Raw genomic sequence first — 13,852 nt, 5'->3', positions numbered from 1 at the left:
ATTTCTTTATTTATAAATAGAAAAAAATGCTTACACTGTTAATATGAGAAGTAAATAAAATAAAATGTGAAATGTATTTTGCACTTATGCCAATGTTCTATGAGTAGTAGCCATCAGTCTTAATGATCAGGATAGTCAGGAATCATGTCAAAAATAGCATTATTAACTTTTAGAACAACACATAGGGAAAAATGTAGAAACATTGCCAAGGCTGAGTTGAGTGTCTCAAATGTAACACATGACGTCCACCCTGTGTGTCAACAAAGACGACTGTAGGGTCAGCTCAAAGAATCAAGAGGATGTCACTATCATTCAGTTACTCAGATACAAAATCTCTTGCAAATGTGAGGCTGAAAAGTGACCAAGATACCCAAAAGGAGTTCTAGGGTATACAGTGCCCCAATCAACTCTAATCCACTCATGTCAATAACAAGCACATGTGAGGTGGCCAAGTCCTTGCAGTTTTTAAGGCACTGTTTTAGGATGACTTCAAGGACAGGGCATCTTCTCCCAGAGCATGGACTGGCATCTTGGCAGTAGGAGTGAGATTTTTGCTGGGACAATAGGCAAAAATAGAACTGTCCTAGGCAAAGTGAAATGTATGTTTACCCCCTTATAAATTAATTTAAAGATATATATTTTATTAAAGAAGTATTTTAAACATAGTGGTGAAATGATGTGGTGTAAGCGTCTAGAATTTCACTCTAACTGCTGTGTAGGGAATGGATTGGAGGTTAGTCAAACAGGATGCAGGGAAACACTAAGGAGCAGGTCTATTGCAATAGACCAGGTAAGCGAGGGTGATGTTGTAGACTAGGATGACTGCATCAGTTGAGAGATTCTATAGACTAGTGGGGAAAACAGAGCTACACTGACATTTTAAGTATAATTTAATGAAAGCCTTGCTTCATAGTAGATACTTAAAAATTTTATATATTCATCAATTTCTTTATTCAACAAATATTTGAGCTGTATTATGAACCAAGAATTGTCTTGAATACTAAAACACCTACCTTCCCCAATCTTCACACCTAACCATGAACAGTATAATATAAAGAAGGCAGATATAAAGATTTACATATATATGGATATATATGGATATACACACACACACACACACACACACACACACACACACACACACACATAATATTGTGAGAGCTTATTATGGGAATATTTAATGAATGAATGAAGTAATTATTAACCACAATAAATGAAAGAACTGTAAGATAATGCTGTTTGAGGAGTCAGGAATTACATGAGAAGATAACTGAAGAGGATCTTAAAGAATGCTTTAGAGTTTTTGAAGTGAGGAATGGAATTGGTGAGACAACACACTTTCCATGCCAGAGGAGAGTATTAGCAAACAACAGAGGCATGCATAACCTGGTGGGTCTGCAGAATAAAAAAGAGTTTACTCTTGCTAAGTTCTTAGACACTGAGTAGAAAAATTAAAATCAGTAGAGTAAAAAATTGTTAGTCCATCTTGTGGATGATGAAATCTTAAATGACCCTACTTTCCTAAGTCTTAAAGTTCACTACTTGAATTACACAATTTTTACAAATGTCAAGCTATTAATGAACACTGATCTGCATGCATTGAAACCTAAACAATTAGTAAAGATATAGTAGATCTGAAGACTCTGAAGAGCCTAATTAGTAAGTTTAATCAAACAGTGATATATAGAATACTGAACACACCAAACAATAATATATATTCTTTTCAAGCACATATACTTAACAGGTATATGTGGTAGGCAGACTTTTAAGATGACTCCCAAGAGCCTGGCACCTGGTATACACACTGCTTCTCCCAGTTATTCAATCAAACACTGATCTATGTACTACTGTAAAAGGATTTTACAGATGTAATTAAGATCTCAAATCAGTTGACCTTAAGATAGGGAAATTATCCAATTAGATTTAACCTAATTCCATGAGCCCTTTTAATCTGAGTCTAGAGGTCAGAGACAAAGAAAATCAGAGATTCAAAAGCATGAGGAAGATTTGATCCAAGAGATATTTTCTGTTGCTGGCTTTGAAGACGGAGGAAGTAACAAGTACAGGTGGCCTCTAGGAGCTGAGAGCTGGCAAAGTAATGGGAACCTCAGTCCTATACCCACAAGAAACTGAATGCTACCAACAAGAAGAATGACGTCAGAAGCATATTCTGCCCCAGTTCCTCCAGACAAGAACTCAACTCAGCTATTTTGAGTTCTTTCTACATTGTGAGAACCTGAGCAGAGTACCCAGACTTCTGAGCTACAGAACTGTGGGTTAACAAATGGCTGCCATTTTAAGTCTCTAAATTTAAGATGACTTGCTATGAAGCAATGGAAAACTAATACAGTATCAGTCCATCAGGAAATCCCAACAGATCTCAAATAATTTATAAAACATAGACCACTATCTCTGACTAAAATTTGATAAAATTAGAAATGATAAAATATGCTCCTCAAAGTCTCATAAATTTGGAATTTTTTTCAAAAGCAATTCTAAATAGTCCATGATTCTAAGGACAAGTCATAATAGATATTACAAATATTGAGAAATAAATAATAAAGCTATACTGTGTCCATGGATAAGAAAACTCAATAAAATATACGTCAATTCTCTGTAAATTGAATCCAATGATTACATACAATTCCTTTAATACATCCAAAAAGATTTTGGTGAAAAAAAGCAAGTCAACCCAAATATTCCCATAGAAAATTGTTTTTCAGGTTTCTTTTAAAAAACAAGTTGCAATAAACAATCTTGTCCATAGCAATTTTAGAACTTTTATGAGAACATTAAAAGACAAATGACAAGTGAGATGCTGGAGTAGGAGGACCCTGAGCTCACCCACTCCCATGGGCACAACAAAACTACAACTATTTACAGAGCAACTATCTATGAGAACCACCTGAAGACTAGCAGAGAAGATTTTTCACAACTAAGAGTATAAAGAAGGAACCACAGTCAGATGAGTAGGAGGAGCAGAGACACAATATAGTGAAGACCCACACCACCAAGTCGGTGACCCACAAACAGGAGGATAATCACAGCTCCAGAGGTCCTCCCTAAGGAGTGAAGGGTCCAAGCCCCACACTGGGCTCCCCAGCCCAGGGGTCCTGCACTAGGAAGATGAGCCCCAGAACATCTGGCTTTGAAGGCCAGTGAGGCTTGCTTGCATACAGTAGAGCTGGAGAGACTCTGCTCTCAAAGGGTGCACATAAAATTTCAGATTCTCCAAGACACTGCACGGAAACAGTCATTTGAAAGAAGCTTCTTAGGTCACATCCACTTGATGATCTTGGAGAGCCTCCTGGAGAGGCAAGAGGCAACTGGGACTCCACTGGGGACACAGACACTGGTGGCAGCCGTTTCGGGGAGCTCACTGTACCATGAGGCCACTGGTGCTGGAAAGTGCCATTTTGGATCCTCCCTCTCACCTGTTAGTGTTGGAGGCTTACCAGCCCACCAGCAGGCAGGCACCAGTCCCAGGACGGCCCGTCAGCCACCCCAGGACCTGGTCTTGCCCACCAGCAGGCCAGTGAGGCCAGACTGAGGTCCCCACAGGCCCTGCAGACAGGTGCCCTGGGACCCGGCCCCATCCACGAGTGGGCCAGCACCAGCCTCAGGCCATAAAACAAGTTTCAATAAATTTAAGAAGACTGAAATTATATCACGTATTTTTTTCTGACAATAATTGTATGAGACTAGAGATCAACTACAAAAAGGAAACTGGAAAAAACACAAACAAGTGGAAGCTAAACAATATGCTACTAAACAACAGTTGTGTCATTGAAGAAATCAAAGAGGAAATAAAAAACACCCAGACATATGAAAATGGAAGCACAACAATCAAAAATCTTTGGGACACAACAAAAGCAGTTCTAGGAGGGAAGTTGATAGTGATACAATCCTACATTAGGAAACAAACAAAAAATCTCAAATAAACAATTTAACTTTACACCTAAAGGAACTAAAAAAATAAGAACAAACAAAACCTAAAATTAGTAGAAGGAAAGAAATAATAAAGATCAGACCAGAAATAAATGATATAGAGACTAAAAAAAACACAATAGAAAAGGTAAATGAAACTAGAGCTGGTTCTTTGGAAAGATAAAATCAATAAACCTTTAGCCAGACTCATCAAGAAAAAGAAAAAAGAGAGAGAGAGAGAGGGCCCAAGTTAATAAAATCAGAAATTCAGAAATGAAAGTGGAGAAGTTACAAATGACACAACAGAAATACAAAGAATCATAAAAAATTACAAACAATTATACATCAATAAAATGGACAACCTAGAAGAAATGAATAAGCCAGAAACATAAAATCTCCCAACAATGAATCAGGAAGAAATACAAAATATGAACAGACCAATTACCAGTAATGAAATTGAATCAGTTATTTTAAAAATCTCCCAACAAACAAAACTCCAGGACCAGATGGGGTGGGGGAGGTGCAAAATAGGTGAAGGGGATTAAGAGGTACAAACTTCCAGTTATATAATAAATGTCACAGGGATGTAACATACAGCATAAGGAATATGGTCAATAATAGTGTAATAACTTTTTAAGGGGACAGATAGTTACTAGACTTATCATGATGAACATTTCATAACGTCTGCAAATGTCAAATCTTTATGTGGTACACCTGAAACTAACATATTGTATATCAACTATGTTTCAATAAAAAAATGTATGAGATTATTAATTCAGCCAACACGAAAAAGTTTTAAAATATCTACTTAGTAAATATATGGAAGAATAGAGTCTCATAAAAAACTGTTGAATTCCCTGGAGGTCCAGTGGTTAGGACTCTGTGCTTTCATTGCGGAGGGCGCAGGTTCAATCCCTGGTTGGGAACGAAGATCCCGCAAGCCAGGCGGCACGGCTCAAAAAAAAAATTAAAAAAAACTGTTGATGAGTAATTTCTGTAACCATTATAATTTAAAATGGCATAACTTTTAACACAGCAAGTCAACTTCCAGAAATGTATATTATTTAATACATGATGAGAAATTTTCCCTTGATATTCCTCTACTTTTCTATATTTTCTTAATAATTTTGCCTGCTTACACTTCCAGGTAATTTAAAAAATATTTTCTCCTAATTTACTTAGATTTATTTTATTATTATATATATTAATTCTTCAATTCAAATTTTTATGTTCATAATTATTTTTAACAATTATGAAAAATGAAACTTATGTAGTTTTCCATGAGTGTAGATTTTGATATGTAATAATCTAAATTTCTTTATTTTCCAAAGTTATTTTAGAGTAAACTATTATCTGATAAGTGTTTTATTTTTGTTTTAATTGAAAAAATTATTTGCAATTAAATAACTGTAGGACAATAATGATTACAGTTTTATTGCACGGTCTGAGAATTACCCCTATAAAATTTCTTTTGTATGTTTTGGAATTTATTGAGACTTTTTTTTGATTAGCTAGTTTATGATTACGTGTGTCCTTTTGCACTCCCATTTTTCTTTGTATTTCTAATTGATTTTCCTTTATATAGCCAATATTATATTATTGAATAAAGATTAACAACTATTACTACATATATTGTGGATTTTTTTTTGTAAGGATCATATTATATTAGTCATGTTTCTTATTTTTTGTATATTATGATATTTTGACAGCTTATGGCTTGGGAAGAGATTGCCCCTCCTGGGTGTTAGTCAAATTTTTAGAGACAGCGAAGAACTCAGCCAGAAACATGCCTTTTGTTTTTTTGCTTTTTCCCAAACACTAAACTTGGAGGTAATGTAAAACATGATGACTATAGTTAACACTGCTGTACAGTATATTTGAAAGTCGTTAAGAGAGTAGATCCTAAGAGTTCTGTTCACAAGAAAAAAAATACATTTTTTCTATGTTTTTTGTATCTATATGAGATGATGGATATTAACTAAACTTATTGAGGTCATCATTTTACAATATATTTGTCAAGTCACTATGCTGTACACCTTAAACTTAGTGCAGTCTGTCAATTATATCTCAATAAAACTGAAAGGAAAAAAAAAATCCTGTAAAGCAAAGGAGCCTGAGTCCTCCTAAAAATTTGACAATTCTGAATTGATTGGCAGATAGTGGAAGAAGGAAATACAATTTCTCCTTGATTTAGTGGGAGCAGGTTTCCGCTGTTCTTGGCGACATCACATGAGCAGGGCTAGATGAGGTTTTTCCATACAGACTAATGGTTTCGTGGTTGTTGAGTGACTCCCAGTTTTAGATAAAGTATGGATGTTAGTCCTAAATGTCGGTGGAGGTGTGAGATTTCATCTTCTATTGTGTCTCCGTGGGAATTTTAGAGGAAATTTGAAAGATCCAATTGGATCTTGATTTTGAGATGCTTGGCATTAAAAAAAAAAAGTTTCTAGCTAAATCCATTGAGTCAAATCTAGGCTGTAAGGCCATAAAACTGAAAAAGTTAAAATTATGTCGGTCAGTTTTACAGAGGCAGAACGTTAATAGTCTAATAGCAAGAGCAAACGTATTGGCCCCCCAAACACATGGGTTTGAATGCACCAACTAGTAAGTAGGAGGCCTTGGGCACATCACTCAACCTTTCTGTACCTCACTTAACTCATCTATAAAATGGGGACAACAAAGCCAAGTATAATAAAGGCGATCAAAAGTTACCAGCACGTTACAAATATCCAAAGAATGGTAGTTGCTACTGGGATAAGATATCGGTTTTTTTGTTATCACTCTCATATGATTTGCTTTTCCTTCTGGGTAACTGTGGTGACTGGTTAGCAAAAGCAAACTCATATCAATTCCCATGGTATTGGTCAGCATGAGCTCTGTTAACTGTATAAATAGATTATGAAGTACTTAGTTGATTTACACATTTCTGCAGCTGAAGAAAAATATTTACTGGGCAGATTCAACTGAATTTAAATAATCAGATTAAAAGCAGCCTAGAGGCTGCCCCTCAACTCAACAAAGGACAAGTTGCCTTGCTCTGGGTAGCAAACTAATGCCAGCTGCTTGGCTAATTTAGCAGTAACCTGGGGAGGTGTGATTAGAAATGCAAAAGGGACAGAAATGCTTGAGAAGGAGGGCTTTTCTCTTCACACTATATTCACATCACAGCTCCGGGGATGGACTCTAATTCACTAATTCAAAGCAACACAAATAAGGATTGAAAAGTCTGAATGAGAGAACATGGGCTTAAACTTGGATGAGGTAGGAAGTTTAAGTTTCCACGACAGGTTAGTGTCATCTAATAAATAAGTCATTTTTTCAAAGGCGAAGTGGTAAGTTAGCCCTTTATAATTCAGAGCAGATTTCCTTCTAAAGGTAAATTTATATTCAGTGATCAGGTGATCAGCTTCCCAGGTGGGCCACACAAGTATTTCTAATCCAAAGAGCATAGTGTGACAAGTGCCACGGGCAGACAACATTAAACCCAATGAAGCTATGTTCTATAGCCTGACTGTTCTTTTTTTTTTTTTTGCTTGCTTGCTTGCTTTTTAGACAGTCCATATAAAGTTGAATTCTCTTCAGGTAACTGTTTTTAAAACAGTACTTATTGGCCATAAAGAATATTATTAAAACAACATAGGTTGCTTCTATGGATCTTCTGGTACCTTCTAGTTTATATTGGCTGCAGTTGCTTAGTTATATCACAGGAAATACTGCTTAACCCCAAATTTACCAAACTGTGTTCCATAGCTCAGTGAATAGCAAAATAAAGAAAAGGTACTTTGTAAAATAAATTTGGGCAATGTAGTACACTAAACCCCCCCCCTTGAAGATTCACCATGCACGTTCAGTTATTAAACATTCTAAGCGAAGGAAACCTTTTAAACTTCATGTCATCAGCTGTCATTGAACTTAATTTCAATAAATAACAAGTTTTTGTTTTATATTACCCCAATTAAAATCCTGAGAATAGTGTTCAGTAAGACACTAGCTTGGAAAATACCAATCTACTTATTTCCACCCGATAGTGTATGTGTTGCATAAAACTCGCAGGAGAATAACAGCCCATTGCATACACGGTCAGTTACATTCAGTACTGTCATATTGAAAACAATATACTATAGCTGTATCACAGTGAACTTGAATTTTTACAGACTGTCTGTCTTTAGAAGGTAATGATTATATCTAACAGAATATTCAGGGGAAAATAAAATTCACTGTTCTGTGGAAAGAGACCGTAACCCTTCTTCCTTCTATCTCTGAAGTTTAAACCATGACTTTCAGGATAACATCTTCCCCAGTGACTAGGTACCCCCAGGAGAATTTGCTCACAGGGGAGCTTGGGCTCAGTGTTCGCTTGTAAGCAGGGGTGTTATCGATTTATACTGACAGTCTTGCTGCTGAAAAATAGTTTCTCCAATACATAGATAAATTGTCTGCTTCCAGGGTTTTCAATATTATTTTCTTCTTCTTTCCCCAAGGAAATAATTGGTCCAGGCTCTTCACAGTTTTCCTTATTCTGAAAATGTATATAAAAAGCCCTGTCCCTGTGTAAGAGCATAAAAATAAACTTGAGTTAGGGTCCCAAGCTCTGAGGGAGAGGGTCCTGAATTGAGATTTCATAGTCTGCTGATGGTAGGACACATTAGGCAGTGAAAAGTCCCGTCCCTTCTGGTGCTGGAAATTTGTATTCTGGCTGAGCAAGGCCAGGAAATTTTGGGGGGATTTCAGTAACATGGATTTCAGCAGACACTGCTGATCTGACCCAGAAAGGCCCAGGCCCAGCTCCCATTTGCAGTTCTGGCAGCCCTGCTGGAGACCAGCAGCTTGCTTTGGCTAATTTAACTACCTCCCTAGCTGGTGACATTCGTGCTGCTTTCTATGGCGCTTGAGAACTGCCGACACCGAAGGGTTTGGTTTCATGTACTTGAACTTGGGTGACACAAATATTTCAGTGGTGAATCAGTCCTGAAAATGGGAGGTGGGTAAGGTAGGGAGTGTTTATAGAAGACATTTCATCACTACTAGTCAAACATGTCTCATTGTTGGTTCAGGAGGGCCTGGTATTTTCCTCTTTGAAGGGGATACTCAGGGAGCCAAGAGCTTCCAGCTTGGAGCTCAACTCCAGGGTAGGGTAATAGCCATTTGCACACAGGAAACCTGCAGGACTAGTTGCTTTGGAATGTTGACAGTCTTAGGGAAATGGTTTTATGTCTTTCCTCAGGGGAGAAAAAAATACTTCGTAGATCTATGTAAAGAAAGCCTGGGCTGCTGCAGAGAAACTGTCCTTCCGCCTGACATTTTTTTCTTTTTAATTGAAGTATTTCTTTTAAAGGTTTCCTAGTTGCAGAACCCCAAAGATGAGGTCAAGAAACTTGTAATTTCAGAAAAGCAGTACTGCTGATATCAATGGTATAAAAGCATGGTTGGAAGATGAGAATATGGGATTTCTTTGGCTTGGGTACATGACTTGGACCGTAAGTGACAGAAACCCAGACCCTACACAGCAGTCTCATGAGCCCTCAGCCTTCAGGTGAAGCAGAGCTGGCACCATGGTCCTGAGTGCCCTGCCAGCCTCGGGAGGTGGAGGTCACCTAAACAGCTTGCCGTCCTTCTGGGGATGTGGCACTGTGCATGGCAAAGGGGTCTGAAGAGGATTGCGTTTAGAAAAACCATAGCCAAGCCATGCCAAGAAACACAAACCAAAAGGAAATATTTTAAGAAAATAAACAAAGCTACTGAGTCAAACATACAAAGCAGGCAAGCGGAACAAAAGATTATTTGAGGCCTGAGTTTTGAACATGCTGAAGCCACACATGTAACGGGCCAGCCCAAGAACGTGAGGAGACTGACAGCTGTGTAAGCGTCGAGGCAGTATGCTCCCACCAGGGGCTCCCCAGCCGGTGAGGCTCCAAGCAAGCCCACCGAGCTAGCTGACTGTGCACTTGAGCTCAGCCTTGAGCTATGCAGAAACAGAGCTCCACCATCGCGGGGGCCACACAGGACTGATCCCACGGACTGACTAGCTCTTGTTATATGCATTTCAGTGTCCTCCAGGCCTAAATTTGTTGTTCAGGAACCCCAAAGAATATCTGTGTTATAATATAAAACAATACTAACGATGTATGCATGTTGAATTTTACAAGTTTGGGTCTCAGAGTTTCTAACCAAGTACCTGTCACATCAATATGACACTGTCCTCAGAATCCCGAAATTCTGGAACTGAATTTGTTGGGCTGAATCATCTCACGGCCCAAGGATTTAAACTTTGTAAAATAAGCCACAAGTTGGATATACTTCAGGGTCAAGAGTACGTTCTAGTGAATAGAATGAGGCTGCAGTGCCCAACAGCCTCGATCAGAGAGTAATGTCTCAGTGGTACTAAATCTGAATCCATGTTCACCTTCTTTGGTGTATCCAGAGGGCTTTTTGAACCAATTACCTTAGACACAACAGAATACCTTTCACCAAGATGTGCTATAATGCCATGCCTTTGGCTTTCATGAGGGGTTCAATAACGCACAAGCTATATGAAAACCACTCTGAATTTGTTGGAAACTATTGTCAAGAACATAACCATATCTGATTGCAAGTTATTTTTGTGATTAAAGGCCAGAATGAGTGTATTTCCTCTATTCTGTTGAGGAGGTATATCAAGTTTTCCTTACTGTTGTGGTTGCCAGGAAACTCACGTATAAATGTCATGATTGTAACTCCATAACTTCTCACAATCAGTATAGGAAAGAAAGAGGAGGTCAAAACTGTACTGATCATGAGAAATTATGGAGTTACGATTATGACATTTACATTTACATATATACATATATGTATACATACACGTATATGTATATACACACACGCGTGTACACACACATATATGTGTATATATGTGTGTGTATATATATATATATACACACACATATATATACACCTGGAATTAGGACACGAAGATCAGGAAGTGTCGCTCCAGTATGCGAAGCAAGAACTCTCATAAATATATGGTCCTGACCATCTGCAGATACTATTGCAGAAGGAACATCCACTTTCTGCCCATCTCCCAGTTTGGGAGAGAGACTCTGTTTTGCTGAAGGAGAAGCAGCATAATTCATATTGTGGCGGCAATAACCCTTCGCTCTGGTCCTTGCCCCTGGAAGAGATTGGTCAGGAACGGAGAAAAAGCATAACCCTTACAGATGTAGAGCTGAGCACGTGAATGCTCAGTACAGAGAGGTCAGGAACTGAGGCTAGGTGGCAGGGGAATGCCGAATGGGCCCTAAATGATGGAGGGGAAAGTGTTTGGAGAGGTGCTGGAGGGTTGTGATGGTAGGTAAGGGGTGGAGAAAGGACAGAAGAATTTAGCAGGAAGCTGGAGTCTAAGTTGGCAGAAATGATCAAGGGAAATGTTTTGGAATAGGACTGTTTATATTCCTTTGAAATTATCTAATCAACAAAAGTGTAAGAAAATCTAGTTCATCATTATATTATTACCAAAATCATGTCTTTCAGTTTGTATATAAGGAGGATGCTGATGGAGAGGCAGACAGGTGACAGGATTTAGGGAATGTTATCAGGGGGAAAAGATTGGGGTCCCTGTTTAGTTGAATACTAACATGAAATAAAAAGAAAAAACCAGGGCAAAAAGGTAAAATGTGGAAAATGAGAATTGAGTATCAGCAGGTAACTGGAGTGAGAGGTCATTGGCAGAAACACGAGGGCTTGAGCACCTGCAAACCCATGTGGACAGGCCATTCCCCATGGGACACGGAATTCAGGAAGAAGGCTCATAGCGACAGTGTCTAAGTCTCAGAGACAGTAGGGAGATCTTGCTAGTCTATATTTGCAAATATATTGATATTTCAGGTCTCTCAGGGAGGCCTCAACCTGAGATTTTCAAGCTTCCTTTTTACCAGTCGATGTGGGTCACAGCACATGAGTGTGGAGATTGCCTAGTAATACAGGAAAGGGCATAGGATGGATGTGCTCAGTGTCAAGGAGACACATCAGGTATCAAAAGAGAGGTTTCTGTAAGTTAGACTGTCCAGAACAGGCTTTATGTAGGATGCAGATTAGACACAGACCTTGAAGGATAACAACTTCTCTATGCTTATTTGTTGACCTACTGGATGAATGCATGAATATTTAGACTGCTGGTACTCTAAAAATGTACTTTGTATATCTCTTAATAAAAGCTATGAAGCCATGAGAAATGCCGTCTGAAGTCCTTAATAACTTGGGCCCAGATCTAGGAACAGAGTAGAATAAATAGATATTTAATTTTATTCTATATATGTGATTTATTTGTGAGTTACTGTCAAGGAAGCAAATTACCAGTGTATTACTATATTGGAAATGGTAAGTCCACATCTGACTTTGGAGAGAATAAATTCTAAGCAACAAAAAAGACTAATTAGCTGTCATAACTTGGATCACCCATGTGAAAGGAATTCAGTTTTAAGATGCTTTATCACTAGAACTTTGAACTCAAAAAGCAAAGTTATAATTTAGAATATGGTTAAAACACCTAATATCTGGTGATATGTTTCTCAGTTTAAGAAGAAAAAATTTTAAAGTCTACATTCTATTATTCTATGTGTATATATGTTGGGTTTTATTAAAAATTTTATGAATCATTTATAACCTGCCTATTTCCAAGGAAAACAATTATTTGATATAATAGTTAAAAAGACAATAAATTGAATACCAGAAAGCACATACAAAGAAGGGTGTGGTAGAGTCTTTAAAAAGTGGTGCCTTGAAACAATACTTAGATAGAAGGGATAAGATTGAAATTTCATAGCTGCCTTTCACTCACCAAGCTCTTTATTCCCTTCTACCTGAATGCATTCACAGGTATTTACCCTTTTTGTCACCTAACTGAGTATTTGATTTGCTCAGCACATGTTATAAATGTGTTAATTTAGATTATAAAAGCCTAGAGGATTTATATAGTTTTCCTATAAATAAGTACTTAAAAATAATAGTGATGTGTATGTAGTGCTGTAAGGTCTACAAAACACATTCACATACATCCCATGATATCAGTCTCCAAATACTTGGGAACTAGAACTTTCATATGCTGTGTTCTAACACCGTGTCTACTTTGTAAAGTGTTTCCCCCACTATTCTCATTTTACCCTCAGACTGTGAAGTAGTAAAGACTTTCTTATTCTCAGTTTATAGATGAAGAAACTAAAATGCTACCACCAATTTGAATTATTACTTAGAATGATCCTTAAGAAAACGTATACATACCCCTGCTTATAAATTCATTTACTTCTACTCTTTGACTTACAGATCTTATTTTTACTTTTTCAGAAATTTCAATATTAGTGTTGCATTATTTCCCCCACCTTAGTAAAAAAAACAAAAAATCATTATCAGCTCCAAGAGGTATATTTGTCTTCCAATTCCAGCAACATGGTAGCCTGACCTAAAGTGGAGTCCCTTTTTCCACAAATAAAATATTACCAACAGAAAAGTGTTTAAAATACATAAAAGGGCTCACAAGAGAAATGCCCAGCTGTCAGAAATAAAAAGCTAATTGAAAGACAGAGGCTGAAATAATAACGTATATAACTTGCAGAAGGCAACTACACCAGTACTTACAGGGGTATATACATCGGCAAACATATATACATATGGAAACCTATAAGCTAAATGTGTAACTTAAGGTACTCTAAAGAAAGTTGGAGGAAGGAAATAGTATTAAAGAGCAAAATAAAATAGAGAAAAACAACGAATTCAAAACTTATTCTTTGAAAGGCTAATAAAATAGTCAAATTCATCACAAAACTAGTCAAGAAAAAAATTTTAAATGGGATATAACTACAGGTACAGTGGAGACTTCTTCCATTCTTTATAGAATGTTGGAAATCGTTTTATGTCAGTAAATTTGAAAACTAGGATGCGACAAAAAATTTTACCG

The sequence above is a fragment of the Balaenoptera borealis genome (assembly GCF_965194805.1).
Source record: "Balaenoptera borealis genome assembly, chromosome: 15".
Taxonomy (NCBI): domain Eukaryota; kingdom Metazoa; phylum Chordata; class Mammalia; order Artiodactyla; family Balaenopteridae; genus Balaenoptera; species Balaenoptera borealis.
This window is presented reverse-complemented; position numbering follows the sequence as displayed.